The sequence below is a fragment of the Mauremys reevesii genome, linkage group 1 (genome assembly GCF_016161935.1).
Source record: "Mauremys reevesii isolate NIE-2019 linkage group 1, ASM1616193v1, whole genome shotgun sequence".
Lineage (NCBI taxonomy): Eukaryota > Metazoa > Chordata > Testudines > Geoemydidae > Mauremys > Mauremys reevesii.
In genome coordinates, this window is record NC_052623.1 from 244,981,495 (window position 1) to 245,001,414 (window position 19,920).

General features: G+C 42.5%; 1 long non-coding RNA gene across 2 annotated transcripts in view; it reads right to left on the reverse strand.

The window, feature by feature from the left end:
• Nucleotides 1–1,000: 1,000 nt before the first annotated feature.
• The window catches only part of LOC120395507, a 33,158-nt gene continuing 14,238 nt past the window's right edge, over nucleotides 1,001–19,920 (reverse strand). The window contains exons 3-4 of one of the 2 annotated variants that reach the window (XR_005592671.1): nucleotides 17,480–17,525; nucleotides 1,001–1,117 (exon numbers count right to left, since the gene is read on the reverse strand). This is a non-coding gene — a long non-coding RNA (uncharacterized LOC120395507). Of the gene's footprint in view, nucleotides 1,118–17,095; nucleotides 17,228–17,479; nucleotides 17,526–19,920 lie in introns of those variants that run through there. The other variant, XR_005592670.1, reaches the window with a different exon arrangement.

Genomic DNA, 19,920 nt, shown 5'->3' on the forward strand with positions numbered 1-19,920 from the left:
CTGCCTTTTTGGTATGTGCCTCTGTATCCTCATCTGAACTGCTGTGTTGTAACTTCTGCAGTGATGATCTCTAGTGAATTGCAACAGATATCCCTACACCTCCCTCTGCAAGAGCACACAAGTGGAACATTATTTTTCCTCCTTCCACAGTAATGGGAAGGATACCAATGTCTCATAAAGCTCTGCTACCCCAGACTTAAGTCTTCTCTGTACTGACACCAACAATGCATTGGTACAGACCAAGAAAGGGTTAGAAATTGCCCATATTATTCTAAAAGTCTTTGCAGGGAAACAGCAGTAGGTAGGCCACAGCTGGCTGTTCGGTTTGTGATACACTTCAAGGTAAGGAAAGAGTACATTTATCTCCCACTCTCACATCCACACCCACTCAGGTACAGGTTCTTTTCTTGGAGAGAAATTCTGAACCACCTGAAATTGTACTCCATTCCTGGGGGCTCCAAGATGGAGGGATATGATAGTTAATCAGAGTGTAGGAAACCTAACATATCCAACTCATCAGATCCTCCATAATTTCCTTGCCTATTTGCAGCCTAGCCAGCAGCAATTAGTTACATAGCAGCTATCATTTCTTTCCTTAAAGGGAAACTCTCCCATTAATAATAATTCCTAGCCCTTTACAGAGTTTACTGATAACACTTTAGGGTAGGTCCATACTTACCCGCCGGGTCGACGCGGAGAGTTCGACTTCTCGGAGTTCGAACTATCGCGTTTAATCTAGATGCGATAGTTCGAACTCCGAACGCGCTCCCGTCGACTCTGGAACTCCACCACCGCGGAGTCGACGGGGGAGCTGCGGAGTTCGATCCTGCGGCGTCTGGACAGGTAGGAAATTCGAACTAAGGTAGTTCGACTTCAGCTACGCTATTCGCGTAGCTGAAGTCGCGTACCTTAGTTCGACCCCCCCCCGTATGGACTCCCCGTAGTGTAGACCAGGCCTTAGAAACCCCAAAAGTGAAATTTGTTTTAAAATTGGATTTACCTTCACTTTTCAGTTGATTTCCTATGCAGACTGACACATCTTGGGATATGCTGTTGATATGGACCAACATGGCCGCACAATGCTGTAGAAGTCAAGTGCACTTCTCCCTTCTCCTTCCTTGTTCACATTTTAATTTCCCCACATGAAAGTTTTTAAAGAAAAAGATATCTCCATATATCGTCCATTTAGCATAATTTCAATATACTTTGCAATGCATATTAATGTATATTTTACATGTATGTGCATAACACTGGCTTACTGCAATGCATATTTGATAAATAGGAATAGATGCATATTGCAAAACATTTCCAGGAATTTTCATTTATATTTTTAAACAAATTTTCTTGGATTGTATTTACTCCCCCTTTGTGTTCACTTACAAGAATGTTTGCCAAATCAGCCATATTCATTAATACAATAAGTTTCTTCAGGGAGAGACTGTCATTTGCTCCACATTTGTACAGTATCTAGCACAATAAGGTCACAAGCAAATGTTATTAAAGCAAATGTTACAGAATATCTGTGGAAAGCAAATGTAAAATTTGTAATAGTGAGTATCTCTATCAGAAACATGATTCTAGGTGAATGTCTACATTGCAATGTAAGGCCAGGGTTAGTGGGACTTGAGTCTGTGAACTTTGGGTTTGAAAGTCCAGAGCTTGACTGTCCACACTGTTTGATGACTCCTAGGTTAACAATTTTTGAGTCCGGGCTCCTCACCAGGGCTCTAGACTCCACACTGCAGTACACAGTCACAAGTGCAACGAACCATATCCCAGAGTTCTTAGCGCCCTCCTGCAATTTGGCCATTCCAGCCTTTTGCTTGTGGTGCAGTGTCACAGGAAGTTGTCACAACCCACCAACACATGCTGCTGAGCAGTCATTTTGATCTGCATGCTCTTGGCAACTGGAGCCAGCAACATGGAGGACTCACCATTTCAAGTGCTTCTCTTGCTTGTTCTTTCACTCCTGTTTCAGGAAAAGGGCAGAACTTCCATGAGAGCCTGGTGGACATTTTTGCAGCATTTTCTGACCCACCATAGGTGGAAGAGGACGATACAGACATGGCAGATTTGAGCAGTATAGCCACTGTTCCCCCCTTGCAAACCCTGGAGCAGGGCTACAAACACAGACTGGAGAGATCACATCATCATGCAGACATGGGATGGCCAGCAGTGGGTCCAGACCTTTCACATCAAGAAAGCTGCATTCTTTTCAATTTGAAACTCCATAGGGAATTTAGGGAGGAGATATGTAATTTTGCCATTTACAGTTTGGCCAGGACACTACCCTACTTATTACCTAGTTTCACAACACATGTTTGAGGACTGCCAGATTGGTCCAGAAGCAGGTTGCTATAACCATCTGGAAGCTGGCTACCTCGGACTGCTAAAGGTCCACTGCCAATCGCTTTGGAAAGTTAACTGTAGGCAGAGTGGTGGCAGAGGTTTCTGAGGCAAGCAGGTGTGTGATTTAGCCAAACGTGGTGGGCATAAACAATATCCCTGAAGCAGCTGCCTGTTTTGAGAGAATGGGATTTCTAAACTGCTTCGGGGCCATTGATAGGACTCTTGTACTCATAGTTCGCCCTCCCCAAGGAGCACGAGTACACAAACTGCAAAAGGTATGAGTCCATTATTATGCAGGCCTTTGAGGACCACGTAGGTCGATCAATGGATGCCAATGTGGGCTGCACTGGAAAATTTCATGACGACATTTTTTGTTGATCGAATCACGGACAGGCTGGGACACTATTACCACCAAATGACATTGTCATAAACTGAGTTACTGTCCTCACTGTTATTCTGTGGGATGCCACCACCCCATCCCCTTTTTGCCTTGGCCTTTGAAACCATATCCTGATCTCAGAGGATTCGGCAAAAGAAGATTTAACTACACAGTCAGTATGTGTAAAATGGTGGTTGAATGTGTGTTTGACAGATTGAAATTTCACTGGTGCTGTCTACAGATCCATTTAGATTCCAGCGTCATCAATGGTGTTCACATTATTGCTGTGCATTTCACAGACTTTGTGAATCCAAAGGTGAGCCATTTGCTTCTGAACGGACCCTGACAGGAATGGACTGATGAACTGGTACACTCAGCCAGAAAGTGCACCTACCTCAGCTGGAGCAGGAGGCACCCAAGCAACAGAAATCCGGGATGCTGACTTTCATGGGCCAATGGAAGAGGGAGAACAGTACCTTTCTAAGTTTTTGTATAGCAATGCTTACAGAACATGAGGTACTGTCACATCACAGAATGAAATGGGGGTATCGTCATGTAGTGATTGTGGGGCGGGGTTTGATTATTAATTTTTCTTATGGTTTAGATGTCAGTCTCTGAAGAGGAAGCTATTCATTTGCATGATGGATAGTTGTACATAGATATATTGAGAGATTATAAGATTGTGTTTGGATACAACTTCCCCATTGTGCCTTAACATGTGTTTATCTTTATTATTCGAAATACACAATTGTATGATGTGATGTAGTGACAGCAATAAACTGTCTTAATTAAATAAAAGCCTTTATTCGTGAAACATGGATGAATTACAAAAAAGAAAAACAATATTCAAGCATTGCCAGGAAGCCCAGCTGCCACTGGAACACTGAAACAACACTCATAAACCAACATCAAAACTAGTAATGAAAAATTACATAGACCAAACATTGAACAGTGCAAACAGTGAAACCAATGCCATCAAAACAATCACCTAACTTTGTGTGTCATCTGGCATGTTCTCTTTTCCCCTTCTTGTGTGTTTAGCATGCACTTGGCACTGCTGCATGCATGTGAAAGCATGCAGGATGGAAGTGGTCATCACAGGGGTAGAAGTATGCAGAGTAGAAGGAGCCTGGATGGGAGTGGAGGACAGCAGGGGGTCGATTTGCCCTGTCCAGCTGCTGTTCAGTCTCGATTGCATGGGCCACCTAAATACGGCATGGTTTGAAGAGTTACTGGTTTGCAGCACATGGTACCAAGGAGGGGACTCAGGCCGTGGAGCAGGAGACTACAGTGAAACAGGTCTTTCTGCTGCGCTTTGTCTTCCTACCTCAAACAACACTCTGGTTCCAGGAACTGCAATGCAAGTGTCTGTTTCCATGCTGCAGTTCTGTCCTCAAGCTCTGCAGCCTGCCTGTGCCTATCCGCTTGCTGTTGGCTCTGGCCAGAATGTCAACCATAAATTCATCACGGAAACACTTCCTCTTCGAATGATCCATGACTGTAACAAGACCCAGGGTTCTGCTGGAGTGTGCCCGAGCTGCCAAATAATATTCACAAATAACTTCACAACCCCACTCCCTCCCCACTCCCCGGCACATTTTTGGATTGCATACGACCCCCCTCCACCCAGTTGTATTTCAGACAAATGATTTCATCACCTGTAGACTACATCTAGCCTGAATGGACTACATTTCTAAAAGGACAACAACAACATTTCCTACTCCTCCCCAGTACACTTCCCTGTATACAGGTAGCTCATTAAACTATTGGATGGCTGCTGAGCAGCAAAGTAACAGGGAAGGCAATATAAGGTTCATATATTTAACACCCAGGCACTTTACAGCAATGATGTGCGAGTTTCTATTAAAACTTTATTTTAAAATGCTTGTTTCATTGTTTGCGCTTCCCAATCTCCATTTTGAATTCCATGCAGTGGTGGTGATGGTGACCCTCAGCCACTGATGCGGAATCTACCATTAGCAGATAAATGCTGGCTGTTACCTTTGGCTGGCTGTAACTTTGCATTGGTTCATAAATCAGAAATCACTCCCATTACTACATTAATAAAAACAAACATGGATCCAGAAACTTATCATGCTCTGGGGCAACTTCTGCCTCTTCTATTTCTGCTGCTGGTTCTGCAACAGGCTGCTTCTCCAGAGGGCATCAGAAAGCTCCTCTGAGTAGGAACCCAGGATGTGCTGCAGCTGCTCCCATGGCAAAGCCTCCTCAGGGATCTGTTTCAGCACCAGTCACTATGGTAGCCTCATCTGGCGCCTGCTGGCTTCCCTCCAGTCCTATGCTGGATTCAGGGGTTAGAAGGTTGCCATCCTGGCTGACCAGGCTGTTGTGAAGTTCTGTTCTTGTCACAGTACCCAACCCCCAGTCAAACTCCTAGTAAAAGAGGCAGGATGATGATGAGTTCACAGAGGTGCGGTTCTGAACTGAGGCTTTCCAGTAGTCAGTCTGGAGTTGCTTAATCCTCTCCCTGCCCTGGTGACTGGTCTGGTGAATCCCAAATACTGCCAGCTGCTTTGCTATTTCCTGAAACTCATGGTCATCCCTGAAATTATTTCTAAAATAGTTTGCTCATCTGGAACCTGAGATTCACCAAAATCTGGCAGTGCTCCCATGACCATGGAAGCAGCATGTTTGGCAAAGTACATCTGGCCGGTAGCCATTGAAAATGCAGGAGAAGGTTCAATGTGCTTGCAGATCAGCAGTCAGAATGAGATGGAAGAGTCAAACTTGAACAAGGGGTGTCCTGGGAGTTGATTGACTACTCTTCAGATAGAGAGGGCAAAAAACCCTAGCCCATGGGACTGTGGGATAGTATTGGCGGATTCTCAGGGCCCAAACCACGTCCATACTGCAAAACAATGGCATTTGGGCCCAAACTCCCATGAGACCCAGGCTCCAACCCCACACCCCTGCAGGGTCCTGGGGCCCAGGCCTGAGTCAGACAGTATTGTGTGTAGATAGAAGGGGGGTTTGAGCCTGAGTCTGAGACCAGGCTACATTGCAGTATAATCTACAAGTTATACTCATCCATCATAACGTGTGACCTACATGGCCGTCAAAACAGCTAAAATTGCCAGTATCAAACACTCAAAGCTCACAAATAAGTAGCAAACTAAGAATCACTGACAGAAGTTATTCAATGAGTAGTTTTGAATAAATCTGAGAAAAATCACAATCTTTTCAATGACAATTCACAAACAAAAAGGGGTGACATATGTCAAACAGATAATTCATCATGCATTATTCGCCTAATGCTAGTCATAATACCTAGCAATGATATAACACTTGATAAGTTCAATGAACTATAAAAATGCTGGTATTAATTAAAGTAAGCCATCCCATGTGATCTACTATGTGAATTAAAATGCTATATATATTCAAAAACTAGTTCAACATGTCATTTTCATGCTGTCCAACAGTTTGCCTAGCAGAATATATACCCTTGTTTATATGTATAAAGAAACGTGGCACAGAAGTACATAAGTCTGAAGTGAAAACATGGGGCTAGATTGTCAGTTTACATCTGTCATAAGTAAGGGGCAATGTGTAGTTGTGCAGACCAAGGAGGGGGAGGGAATTGTGATTCTCAGTTACTGTCCTTACAGCAGGAGGGAACAAGCCTGCTTCTGGACCTATACCAATAATAGATGGACACCCTCTGCGCTGACACAGCTGTACAGGCTGGCACATGAAATGCACAGAGCCCAAACTCTCTGCAATCCCCAGCCCTGTCCGCTCAGAGGGAGCAACAGCCCCATAAAGGGCTACAATGTGTGTTATCCAGGCAGGGGAACCTCCCTGCACCTTTACTCCCCAACCCAGGGATGTACGGTGAGCTATGATGTTGCCCATGGATATTTGCTTTAAATACAAACGTTTCAATCTTGCCATTTCGACAATCTCAATGTGCACAGAGCCATGCTGATATATCAGTGTTGATAAGAGTGCACGGGAAGCCTATTTTAGAAAACAGAGCTGCACAACTACAGGCCAGATCCAAAGCCCACTGATGTCAGTGGAAAGATTCCCCAATGAGTTTTGGATCAGGCCCACAATGAAAAAAAATATTTTCAAATATTTATTCAAAAACTATTTTGAAATTAATAGACATAGATACTAGTGGATATTTGCAAAATACTCACCCTATTCTATAAGCTAGATGATTAATGGAAAGTAAATTTGAATAGTTTCATTCAAAAATCATATTCATACAGTAAACTACTTAACAATTTTATTTTGACCACTTCTATTAGTAATATGGTTGTGCTGGCTATTGTGGATATATAGAGGAGTTTGGCAATTTTTCTTTTACAGCCCAGTGCAGTGACTAGCTTTCAGTTTACAGAGATGCTACAGATTTTAAAAATGAGAGACGAACAAATTAGCCCCTAGCTTCTTGAAGTTGATAGGGTTATAAAGCAAATTCATTAGCACACATATAAAATATGTATTTATTCATATAAGCACCTTCCATTGTAAAATAAACCCATGGAATGCTCACTGGTTCTTCTCTTCAGTATTGTCAGCTGTGCCACATTTCTAGAATTCTATATTTTCCTAGTTATTCAACACTGTTGTGTTACCAATGTGCTCAGCAGCCACTCACTCATGTGTGAGAAAATCAATAGTTCAGTGTCTTTGATCTCATTGCATTTCATTGGTTGATTAATTTATAGGGTTGGTAAATGAAACTGGCACAGATTCTTTGAGTTAAATTCTTTGCTTATGTTATAATGTGTTCAGATAACAGAAGCAAGTTGACAAATACAATTCGGGCTTCCAGCTTGTGATTTGTTCTTGATTTTTGATTATCATTATTACATATTTTAGGTGTATTCCCTTTTTAAAAAATTGTTTAGCTTGAACTATCAAATGCTGACCGTCTCCAAAGTCGGCTCCATCATGCCAGGTACAAACTTATAGGTAGCATAGGAGATCTTTAGAGACATGTGGCTTCTACCCCAATTTCTTTCTGATGTATATATTTTAAATACATGTTCTCCCACCATGTGCACCTCTCATTGCTATAAAAAACAAATGCTCATATTACACATTCAAGTTTACCTAACAAGAAGTCAAGCACAGTCCCCACATCGGCTTGAAATCCTGGCGTTTATTCACAAGAGGGAGAAATTTACCCGAGTGTCAAAGACCAGTGCAAGGCCCTTCACACCACCTATGACCAACAATGGACTTGAGTAGGAAGACAAGGGGAACAGTGATGCAGGCAAGCTAGAGGTATCATCTTTTTGCTTTATGTATATACAATGGCTATGACAGCAAGGCCCTGATTCCTGACTGAGGTCTCTAAGTGCTGCTGCTATGTAAATAATTAATGAATAACCATACCATGACCACCACAGAATTCATGATTATGTGGATCCATTGACCTACTCACCCCATGCAATTGTTTAGAAAGGCTGTACTGCCGCCACGTTCCCTGCCTGTAGGTTGGGAGGGGGGCGGGATTTCACCTAGTGGCCAGGACACTGGGATTTAATATTCCCATTCTTGTGGAAAGGGCTTTGGTTTGATTTCTCTTCCAGCTATGTAGTACTCCAGAACCATGCTGGTCCACAGGTTCCGTTGTGACACCTAGGGAAGAATGCCATCTACTGAATTACCACACCATGTCCAGAAGCATTTAGATGTTCATTGGAGGTCATCCAAACACTGTCCGGTCACACTAGCATTTTCTAGCTAGTTCTTTTAGTCTATCACTTTCATAAGTATTAAGAGTCACGAAATGACAAAAAACTAAATCAAATCCTGCCGTGCTAAAAAACACATGCCGTTGGGTTTTTAAGCTATTAGTTATATTTTCTTTATTTCATAATGGCATTTTAGGGCATACATTTCCCTACATGGATACTGTAACCATGGTAACAACAGCATCTCATATAGCACAGTCTTAAAAAATTACATGCTGCAAAAGCATATTGTACCAACTTGTTCTGTCCATTCTGATGATCTGGATAAAAAAAATGGAAGCTCTTTTGCTGTTTCTCAAATAACGACACTTTGCATTTCAGTAGTACCTCCTAACCACAGCTCTTTTCAGTTCACAACACCTCTGTGATCTAGGTGGCATGCTTACCATATTGATAGGGAACCTGAGGCATCAAAAGGTTTAAGTGGTTTGCTCAGTGTCAACAGGAAATCTGTTGCCGAATTCGGGAATGAACCATGTTCTTCTGAATGAACTCTGCTTCCTCCATTTCCTAAAAAGGTTACTATAGGAGTTTCCATTAAAGGTCAGTGCAAACCAGGTTGGTTCCACAGTCAATGTGCAATGCATGATGGGTGAAATTCACTCTAACACCCAAGACAACTGCTTTGAAATACACCCAGGAATCCAGTCTGGGATACTGGGATTTCAGGTAAGGACTAAAAAGCAGGTATTAGATGAATCCTGAAGAAACACAGATAGTGGGCAAAATTCTGCTCTTTCTTACACTGTCTTTCATTCGCAGTTACTCTGCTGAATTCCAGATTTATGCTAGTGTAAATGAGAGCAGAAGTTGGCCGCCCGTCTTCATGCAAATATCCAGTATATAAAAAAATCCAGTATAAAAATTAGGAACAAAACAAAAATGAAAATCTGACAGAAGCCAAATTGTTTCTCAACAGCATGTTTTTCATAGTTCCTCATGAGGCCTTGTTGAAGGGTGTTCTTGTGCCATTTTTGGTGTTAAATTACCTGTTTTTTGCCCTTACTCTCTTACTGCTATCCCCACTAGGACAGAACTGTAAACATTTTTAACGACGATATGTTTTTACTGATTATTCCACAAATATACACAATGTCAAATGAAAGCAAATGAGGCATGAAGTACAGCAGGCAGGTTTCACACAATACAGCACAGAGGCTCTGGAGCAGCTGCTGAAATCCACTGTGTCAAAATATCCCTTTGAAAAAGGTGCAGATTTATACAATCGTCTACAATGGTTCCAAAAGAGCTATTCAGAGCCTTTTGTGTAAATCATTTGCATTTTCAAAGTTTGCATGGATACCAAAAACACATAATTAACTGAAATGCCATAAAGGTTTGGAGCACACGGGAACTGGCGAGAGCTTGAGCTTAAAAGTGGATAAAGCATAAAATGAGAAAATTCAGTTAAAAGGCCCATTTCAAAGTCAGCAGATAGGCCCTGATCAACAAACTGTTCCTATTCAGGAGATTTCCAAATGTGACTAGCACAGTAAGGTGCCCTTCGGGGCTAGGCACCTAACACTACTAGGTACTTTTGAATATCAAGTCTCTAAGCAAGTGCTTAATCTTACAAACATGTTTCAGCCCCATGGAATGTAAGCAGGTGTGTACGTATTTTGCTGATATGGAGTCATGATGAGGAACTGTCATACCAATGTTCATATTTTTCTAGTAAGTTTCCATTTTGTAATACTGATTGCAAGACCATCAAAGGCAATATGTGCTGACTCTCCTGCTCATCATTATGGTCACTCTTTTGACTTGGTCTTCCTCTGTTGCTTTCAGCTGCTTTGATTTCTCTGCTGCCTTGAATCTTTCTTCATTTCCCTATATGTCCTCCACCTGTTTAATTGCTTAGTTACTACTTGTCTTCTATACCAGACTACTTTATACTACACTATCCCTGTGGAGGAGGGATAGCTCAGTGGTTTGAGCATTGGCCTGCTAAACCCAGGGTTGTGAGTTCAATCCTTGAGGAGGCCACTTAGGGATCTAGGGCAAAAATTGGTCCTGCTAGTGAAGGTAGGGGGCTAGACTCAATGACCTTTTAAGGTCCTTTCCCATTCTAGGAGATTAGTATATCTCCTTTTATTACTTTGCTCCTATCACCTATCTCTTTATCTTCCCCACTAAGGCCAGCTTTAGCCCTGTTTTTGCCTTCTTCACCTCTGCTTCTGCTCTTGCTGTGCTGTGACTTTCTGCAGGAAATCCTATTGCCATGCCAACTTTATATGATAAACACTGTCCTTTCTTTCTTCAGCTCTGCCCTGCTCCTGACCTTATCCTCCTTCCCCTCTCTTAATCATCCTTCTGTTTCTTGACAGCTCTGAGCCATATCTGGCTCTCCAACTTGAATTTCTCCCCCTTCCACTCCTGTTGCCTTCTCTTTCTCCCTGGTCAGGACCTTGCTAACTTATTTAAAGGCAAAATAGGCAGGGTCCAATAAGACCTCTCCTTCCACAGCTCCCCTCCTTCTCCACTGCCTACTGTGTCCCATTTTAATCCCGTGTCCTACTCTCAGGTCTCCAAGCATCTGTCTAAGTATGATACTTCAACTGGTCAACCCTAATCCCATCTCCTCACCCCAAATACCTTGCTTTCCTTCTATGTTATTCCTTCCCCACCTCTTATCAATTGCTCTTCTCATCCCTGCTGAAACAGGAAAGAGTGAACTACAGCCACTTAAGCCATCTGGTGACTTCTGATGAAGTGCTGGAGAGAACGGGCATGAGAGAAATCAAGTAGAGTGCTGCCTCTGCTTTTAGAAGAGGAGGAAAATCTGTACTTCTGCTGCTTCAAAAACTGCATGCCAGTTTGGAAAGGTATAAGATGCTGGTAAATGTGCTGCTACAGAATAACTAATTATGCTGCCTATATATGAGCACTGATTCCCTCCTCATTTTTCTTTGGTTCCTTTATTTGTGTACTACTTAACCAACAGTTTTGCTATTACTGCAGCCATTGGCAGGGGGCCTGTGGGGAAAAAAAGAGTATGTGATCATGTAATTGAAGACTGTATCATAATGCATATCCACAAGGGGTTGAATTAAGGTTGTGCCTCAATGTTTATAATGTTCTTATAACATGGTTTTTTTCTGTGTAATTTCCTAGGTTTTAAAAATAGCAAATTGGAAAACAGAAATTCCATCATACGGCAGCATATTGATAGCCACATGGTTCATAAGGAGCGTTGGCACTTTTAAATCCACTGCAGAGACCTCTGCCACTTAAGTTAATGGGTTTCTTAGGTATCTGCTGACAGCAGAGTAATGGTGAAATTCAGAAACCAGGGTTTCCATTCCTGGCTCTGGAGGGGAGTGTTCTCTAGTGAACACAGATTCTTCTGTCCATTCCCCCTATAAATATGACTCCTTTTGCCCCATCAGCTCCCCTAGTCCCTCCAATCCGTTCCCCCAGCTCCCAATTCTAGTCTTACGTCCACTGATCCCAGTCCAAGTTTCTTTGCCAAACCATTCCCAGTCCCCCCACCTCACTGTCTGCAGTTGCCTTGCCCACTCAATCCCAGTTCCCTCCGTTCCAGTGCCTCGTCCATTTTTGTCTCTCCTCCTCTCCATTTTCTCCATACCCACTGACATCCAGTCCCAGTCTCCCTTCCTGAGCTCCTTGTCCAATCATCTTCCCCAGCTCTTTGTCACAGTTTCTTTGCCCAGACAGTCCCAGTTGCCCCCTGCCCACAGGCTCATCAATAGATCTGTCTCCTTTTCCCACACATCAGTCATTCCAAGTCCCAGAGTCATTGCCCAGCCACTCCTAGTCTCTCCTGCCAGCTCCTCATGTGATCTCAGTCTTTCCTCCTGCCTTACTCATTGGCTCCCAATCTCCCTTCCATCTCACCTCCCATTTCCATCCCCAGCTCCCAGTCACAGTCTCCTTGCCAGCCACTGCCAGTCTCCAGTGCCAGTTAGGTGTTCCCACCCCTGGGATCCTTGTCCAATCTACTCCTCTTGCTCTCCCCACTCTGGATCTTGTCCCCTCTGCTTTTGAATCAGGCAACTACTTCCTTCCTGTTCCCTGGATACCAAAAGGGGGTCATTGAGAGCACAGAAAAGACAAAAATACTACAGTCACTTCTGGTGCCCATCTCCGTCCTGGCCTGCTGCAGCCAAGAACTGCAACTGCAGAGGAAATTCTGTCCAGCCTCCTACAGTTCTGAGCTGGAGCATGCTCAGTGTTGATGGAATTGTCAGAGTTTTTAGCTGTGACATTCTATGAAGTATCTACTGAGCATGTGAGAACTGAGATTTTTCAAAGAGATATAACTTGTCCAGATTTGGACAGATCTTCACAGGGATGGCAAAAGGCCTCATCCCTGATACACAGGCTGCCCTCTACCAAATTTCAAGTCCCTGCTCCAACACATGGGGGTGCTAGAACTTTTCAAAGAAAAGGTCACCAGAATTTTTTAACATGGGCAAAACAACATATTTTTATGAGCCTTATTCTCCAAAATAGTTGAACCATTTTGGCTGAAGTTATAAATAACTGAAAACAGGGCTTTATAATGGGAAGTGTCAGGCAACTTCAATAATAGGTGGTTCTAGCAGCTCCAGCTATAATATGTACAGCACTTTGCTTGATGGTTATATATAATTGTTTTCACTAATATTAGATTGATGTTATATTGTGACAGTTTGTACCCCCATGTTCACACGTTTTACAAGATAATGTTAAATTGTGTACAAAGCATACTGTATAAAGTATCTTTTGAAAACTCATGAGTTGCTGATTATTATGGTCTTGGTAAAAAATGCGTGGCAACATTGTAAAGATATAGGATTCCACTGTATAATTTACCAAGACATGGTCCAACATGTTCTGGAGGGCAGTTCTGGGGAACAAACAAGTTCCCCAGAGACAAAAGGCTAGCTGACGCCTCAGCCAGGTGTTAACAAGATCAAACAGACCATCACCAGAGTAAGTGACCACTCTTCACCATGAAGAGAGGGTGTGGGCAGAAAATCTACATTTTGACAAAGAAGCAGTTTAAGTTTCCTGGCCACACAGACTTTCTGTCTCCTGAACACCAGCTGGAGATGATTCGTGCAAAGAGAAAGGACAGTAAGAGGAGAGGACAGACACCCCAAATCATCTCTCCCTTTCTCTCTACCCATGGCATCATCAACACCTAGGGTTGCCAACACTGGTTAGAGTATTCCTGGAGATTTCATCACATGACATAATCTTTAATTAAAGATTAAGCTTTAATTCCTGGAGACTCCAGGACAGTGCTGGAGGGTTGGCAACCCTATCAACACCTGAAGAACAAAGGCAGTAGCATTGGACAGGGGATGTGGGGAGATCTGACCGAAAGAGATTCAGGTAGTAAGACTGCTGGAACATGTGGTGAGAGTGACCTTTACGTTGTATTCACTTAGATTGTTAAATTAGGTGTTAGTTGCATTTATCTTTTATTTCCTTGTAACCAATTCTGACTTGTATGCCTCATTACTTGTAGTCACTGAAAATCTATCTTTCTGAAATTAATAAATGTGTGTTGTTGTTTTACCTAAACCAGTGTGTTTGGATTGAAGTGTTTGGGAAACTCCATTTGGGATAAGATTTGTGCATATCATTTTCTATTGATAAATGATGGACTTTATATGTGCTAGGAATGTGCTGGGCAGTACAAGACACACATTTGCTGGTGTTGCCCTGCAGTGTAATTCATGAGTGGCTGGCTATAGCACTCATACGGTATAGCTGGGAGTGATTTACATGTTGGAGGCTGGGTGTGAGCAGATCAGATGTGGTTGCTCTCACAGCAAAGCAGTGTAAAAGGCACCTCAGTTTGGGGAATTGAGGGGACACAGCTGTCCGTTTGTCCAGATTGCATCCTGGGTAATGCCACGTATATTATAATTTACACATGGAGAAAAAGATAACTGATATAACAATTGATCATTTCAGAAGGGCATAGTGACATTAAATAGTTAATGGCTGTTTTTAGTCAGAGCACACAATGGATCAGGCACATAGCTGAGCTTTCAAGGTCACTGAGATTATTATAAAACAAGTATAACTGGCCTATGAGTAACACCACCATTGCTAGATTCATTACAGGCACATATTGTAGATCTGTTTAAAGGTTTTCATTAGATTTCATAAAGATTTTTCTATTTTAGAGCTAGCAGAAAAAGAGCCATTATCCAAACTGAAAAGTATCAATAGAGAAAAGCAATTTGGCAACAGTTAGTCATCTTATAAAATTTAAAAAAAAGTCCAATATGGTCATTCTTATTTAGAATCAGATATTGCATTTGAAGATGAAATATATGTGAAGGTTGAATGCGTCCGTGGTTTATCTGCTCTGAGTCATTTTTATTTCTGACGAGGGACCGATCATAAAAAAGTTCATGTACACTCTAAGATGTTAATATAGATCTAATCATTTTCAATAATTCTCATTACTACAGAAGGGAAAGTATCCCAAGAGAGTACAGGAAGTTAAAGGCTGTGTTAACATTTATGAAAGACTGTTGATTAGATCAGGCTTTCTCAACCTGTAGGTTGGGACTCAAAATCAGATTGCCAGAATGTTTCAAAGGGTCACGGGGCAGCCCCTGTGGCTTCTGTCCCACATGGCTGGCTGGCAAGGCTGAGTGAGCAGGGCAGCCACCCAGGGCGCAAAGCCATGTAGGAGAGCAGAAAAATGTGGTAGAAAAATGACAAAAAATGGTAGGGGTTAGAGTCCTGGAGCAGGCATTGTATTGCCACCCTTTCTTCTGTGCTGCTGCTGTTGGTGGTGCTACCTTCAGAGCTGGGTGCCTGGCCAGCAGCCACCGCTCGCCAGCTGCCCCACTCTGAAGGCAGTGCCATCGCCAGCAGCAGTGCAGAAGTAAGGGTGGCAATACCATGCCATGCTAGCCTTGGTTCTGTGCTACTGCTGACAGCAGTGCTGCCTTCAGAGCTGGGCACCTGGACAGCAGCCACCGCTCTCCAGCTGGGACCCACTGCCATAATAGAAGGAGCGGGATAAAAATATAACAAACAATGCAGGAGCAGTAGGGAGTGGGTTCTGTGGGGCAAGACGGGATCAGAATTAAAAAAATAGTCCCATGCAGGGCTCTAGTAGGAGGCACAAATATGCTTGCTCACCCCAGGCACTAAAATGCCTAGTTACAGCACTGTTGACTAGGCTCGCCTCCCTGCTACAGGCACTGCAACCTCTGGGGTCCCAGTGCCACTCAGGTTTAGCCCAGCCGTCATGATAGCAGGAGACCAGATACACCAAATTTGAATGAGTGGCAATCCCACGAGCCAGGTCACAACTCCACTCATACAAATTTGGTTGAGTCAGGGGGGCAGGGCCAAATCTGAGCAGTGCTGCAACCCCAGAGGTTGCAAGACCAGGAGCGGAGAGCCAAGCCCCGCCAGCCCCACAGCACAGGAGCTGCAGCTGTGTGGTGAGTGCCAGGCAGGACCTACCCCACCCACCATGTGGCAGGATACAACTGAAACTAGCCCGAGCCTCCACCCCCAGACTATTTACTGGGTCCTGAAAGACCATAAATGATTACAAATGAGTCCTGAGCTCAAAAAGGTTGAGAGCCAATGGATTAGACCAGAGGTCCTCAAACTGTGGTCCGTGGACCACCAGTGGTCCATGAGCTCCATTCAGGTGGTTTGCGGATAATTCCCTCTAAGGTGCGCACCTGGGCGGCTGCACACAAGAGAATGAAGGGCCACCCATCTAATTAGTGGAACCGCACAGGTGTGGCTTCTTTAATTAGGTGCGTGGACCCTGGAGAAGACGCACATGTAAGGTGAGGTGGTGGCCTGGGGTGGGGGGGAATAGGGCGTAGGTGGGAGGGGGCAGTGGGTTGAGAAGGGGTGGGGGGAATTTGGGACATGCAGGGCTGTGGTGGCCAGAGAAAGCGGCGACTTTCCCCACCTCCAGGACTGCAGCTGCCGGGAAGAGATGGCCCTCCTTCTTAGCCTCCCTCCACTTCTTCCCAGCCCCAGTTCGGGGGCTGCTGCGGTGTGGGAGAGAGGGCACATCCATCGCATTAGAAAGGTGAGACTAATGGTATTAAAATAAGAGTTGTGTGCTTTTATTTGTAGAACAAAAAAAGTTTATAATTGTTAAGTTTTTTTTATATAGCGCTTTTAGCCAAAGTGTGTTACAATAGTTACCTAACGGTACAAATGACATTTGGAAAGATCATTAAGTGGTCTGCCGAGACCTTCAGCAATTTTCAAGTGGTCTGCGGAAAAAAAGTTTGAGAACCACTGGATTAGATCATAGGAACAGAAGTAAGGACTGCTAGTATATGCTACCAGCTCTGTCATTCACAGGTAGCGTGACTTTGGGCAAGTCTCTTTATCCTGAGTGTCCACATAGGTAAATGAGGAGGGTAATACTTATCTATATCATAGGCGTATAGTGAAACTTCATTAATGCACCTTGAGAACTTTGGATGACATATGCCAAGTACTATTATTATTTTCCTTTTTCTTTTCCTCAGCCAATATTTTTTGAGTCACATAAAATCTTTGACATCGTTTCCCAACACAAATCAATACCCTGCAACAAAATTGTATGTGTGACATACCTACTGTCTTTTACAATAGGTCCAATTTAAAATCTGATGCACAGATGAGTTTTGCACTGGTCACATGGGATATTTTGCTGAAATGATGCCATCAATCAAGAGAATACCAAAATAACTTCTATGGCTCTCTTGTTTGTTTAATGTTTGCATGCTGGGCATGACTGATTCACTCTCTACTGTACCCTGGAGAGCTGTGAAATCCAAAAGAGGAAGCAATCTTGTTCAAAGCAGCATAGTATAATTCATGAAAACAAAAATGAAAAAAAAAAGATGACTAATAATTAATGTGGGGCTACTGGAAGCAGCACTATTATTACACACTATTAAATAATTAGCATTTCCCCATCTGTAATATGGTATATCTCACAAACAGACTTATTTATTAAAGTGATGCAAAGGTTCTTAAACTGTTATGAGAATGGTTCAATACAGTAGAGAATTACCTCATTGGATCAAGCCACTTCAAATCCTCTTTCTCATCTTCATCATCTGATTTTAAAGGAATAACATGAAAGGTGGTAAGTGCAGTAAGTTAAACCTATTATATGTTTTCTTTCACACACAGCCTTACCTCCGATATGACCACTCCATATATTTGCTTCTATTATACCTTCACATTTGTATTTACCTCTAAAATAGATAATATAATCCCATTTATTAGCTTCCCTTCCTAATAGAAACAGTTAGGGTGACCTAAATTTTTAAAAAATATAGTACATTTCAGATTAAACACCTAAAATAAAACCACTGGGCCATGTGGTGTATACTGGCACAACTTTGTTGACTTCAATGGAGCTATGCTGATTTATGCCAGCTGAGGATCTGGCTCAAAAATCTAAATAGTTCTTCAGGCACTATTTCATCTAATGACATCAGTTTTCACATATATTGTCTATACAACCACTCAATAACAAACCAAGGATAATGCCTCAAGTCTAAACTTAGAGACCTGTATGAGGGAAGTCCAAGAAATTCTTAAGCCTCCTAATCTTCTCTATGTCCCCCTAGCTATAGCTTTATCTTATCTTTGGACCTTTTTAGCATTATGAATGATCACAAAAAGCCTCATGACATCTACACCAGGAAGATGCAAGGTCTACTTTAGGTTCCTGCAATATCTGTAAGTGTGAGAGGTAATTATACCATACCAAAACTTCACAGGCAGTCCTAATGTTCACAGGTCTGTTCCATTTGCAGTGAAAAGGCACCCCAAAATTTATTATAGGCATTGCAATGTTGTGTTATTGTATCCGAATGGCACCAACATGATGGCATTGTACATTCATGTCTTATCATCCTAATGAAATGCAGATAGAATCAGAGATGAGCACAAACTGCAAAATTTGGTTCCAGATCCTAATTTTGAACATCAAAGTTTGAGTATGTTCATACCTTTTGTTTTGAGCCAGCTCATTATAGAAATAGCCAATTGCAAATTTGTATCCAGAGTCAGAATTGGCTTCCAACCACCCTTTCTCTCAAAGTTCATAATTGTTGGCTCCCTACATAGTGCTAAAGCTCCAAAAATTGGGCCCACAAAAATCGGAGCACTTAAAGTCACTGGCTGTCTTGGAAACCTTGGCCAATGAGCCAAATTCATCCTGGGTTTGACTCCTCTGATTTCAGAGAAGTTTCACTAGGGATCAGTTTACCTCAGCATGACTGTCTATGACACAGCTTCATGGGGTGAAGGTGACAATGTGGTTAATGTGGCCTGTTCTAATAACTGGGCCTACAATTTTACCCATCTTGTGAGCCTAACTGTGGGAAAGTGAATAAAAGTTTATAAAGTCTCATAATAAATGTTGATGGGAGACGGTACAAAAGGGAGACTGAAAGACTGTATTAGTTTAAACAAAAAGGCTTACTGTGACACCTGTAAATCAGGTGCCAGCTCTTGCCAAGTCTGAAGGTGTCAACTCAGCACTGACAAATTCATAGCTGGAAACCAGACCAGCTCACCTATATGTTAGCATTGTTTAAGATAGGTGTTGAACGTTTAAGAATGTGTTTAGACTCTAGGAAATGCTTGTAAATTGCTGCATGCATTAATCTTACTTGTAACCTCTGTAAACTGTGTTATAAGGTAATAAGTAAGTTTTGCTTTATAATTGTAAAAATGCCTGTTCTGAACTTGTGAACATAGGCAGGAAAAGTTGTTCCCCCGCCTATCCAGAAGAACTATCAAAATTAAGTGGGCCATTGTGGAATATCACAGCACAAAAGCTGGTTTAATGGCATCTTACTGTCATGAAGGTGCTAGGTGAGAGAAAGCACGTCCCATCAATTTGAATTCTGGAAAAGGGAAATAAAGATAGCTGACATGAACATTTTTCATTTCTTTGCTGTTTGGACTCTTATAAGGGATGAACCTGAGAAACAAAAAGGTAGAGATCCCCAGATTCACTCTGAGTTAGCCCTAAAAGGACAATCATTGCTGACAGATTACTACATCTCTGTTACCTTTTGGAACCATACACTAAACTCATTTATGTACGTATGTTGTCTGTTTTAAGCTGTAAATAACTCTCTCATTTCTTTTTCCTAGTTAATAAATCCTTATTTAGTTTACTATAGGATTGGCGTTATCTTTGCTGTGAGAACTAAGGTACACATTGATCAGGGGTAAGTAACTGGTCTTTTGTGATAGGAAGCAACCTGAATATTTTGTGATTTTTGGTATAACTGACCGTGTATGACTAAATCCAGCTTGCTTGGGTTGCAAGATAGACTAGAGAGCCCAAGGGGACTGTCTATGACTCCATGGTAAGATTGTTACAGTGATCTAGGAGTTTGCATTTGTTACTGGGTTGATGAAATCTCATTATAGAACATACCACCAGTTTGGGGTATTTGCCGTGCTTTTGACAATCTGCTCTGAGCT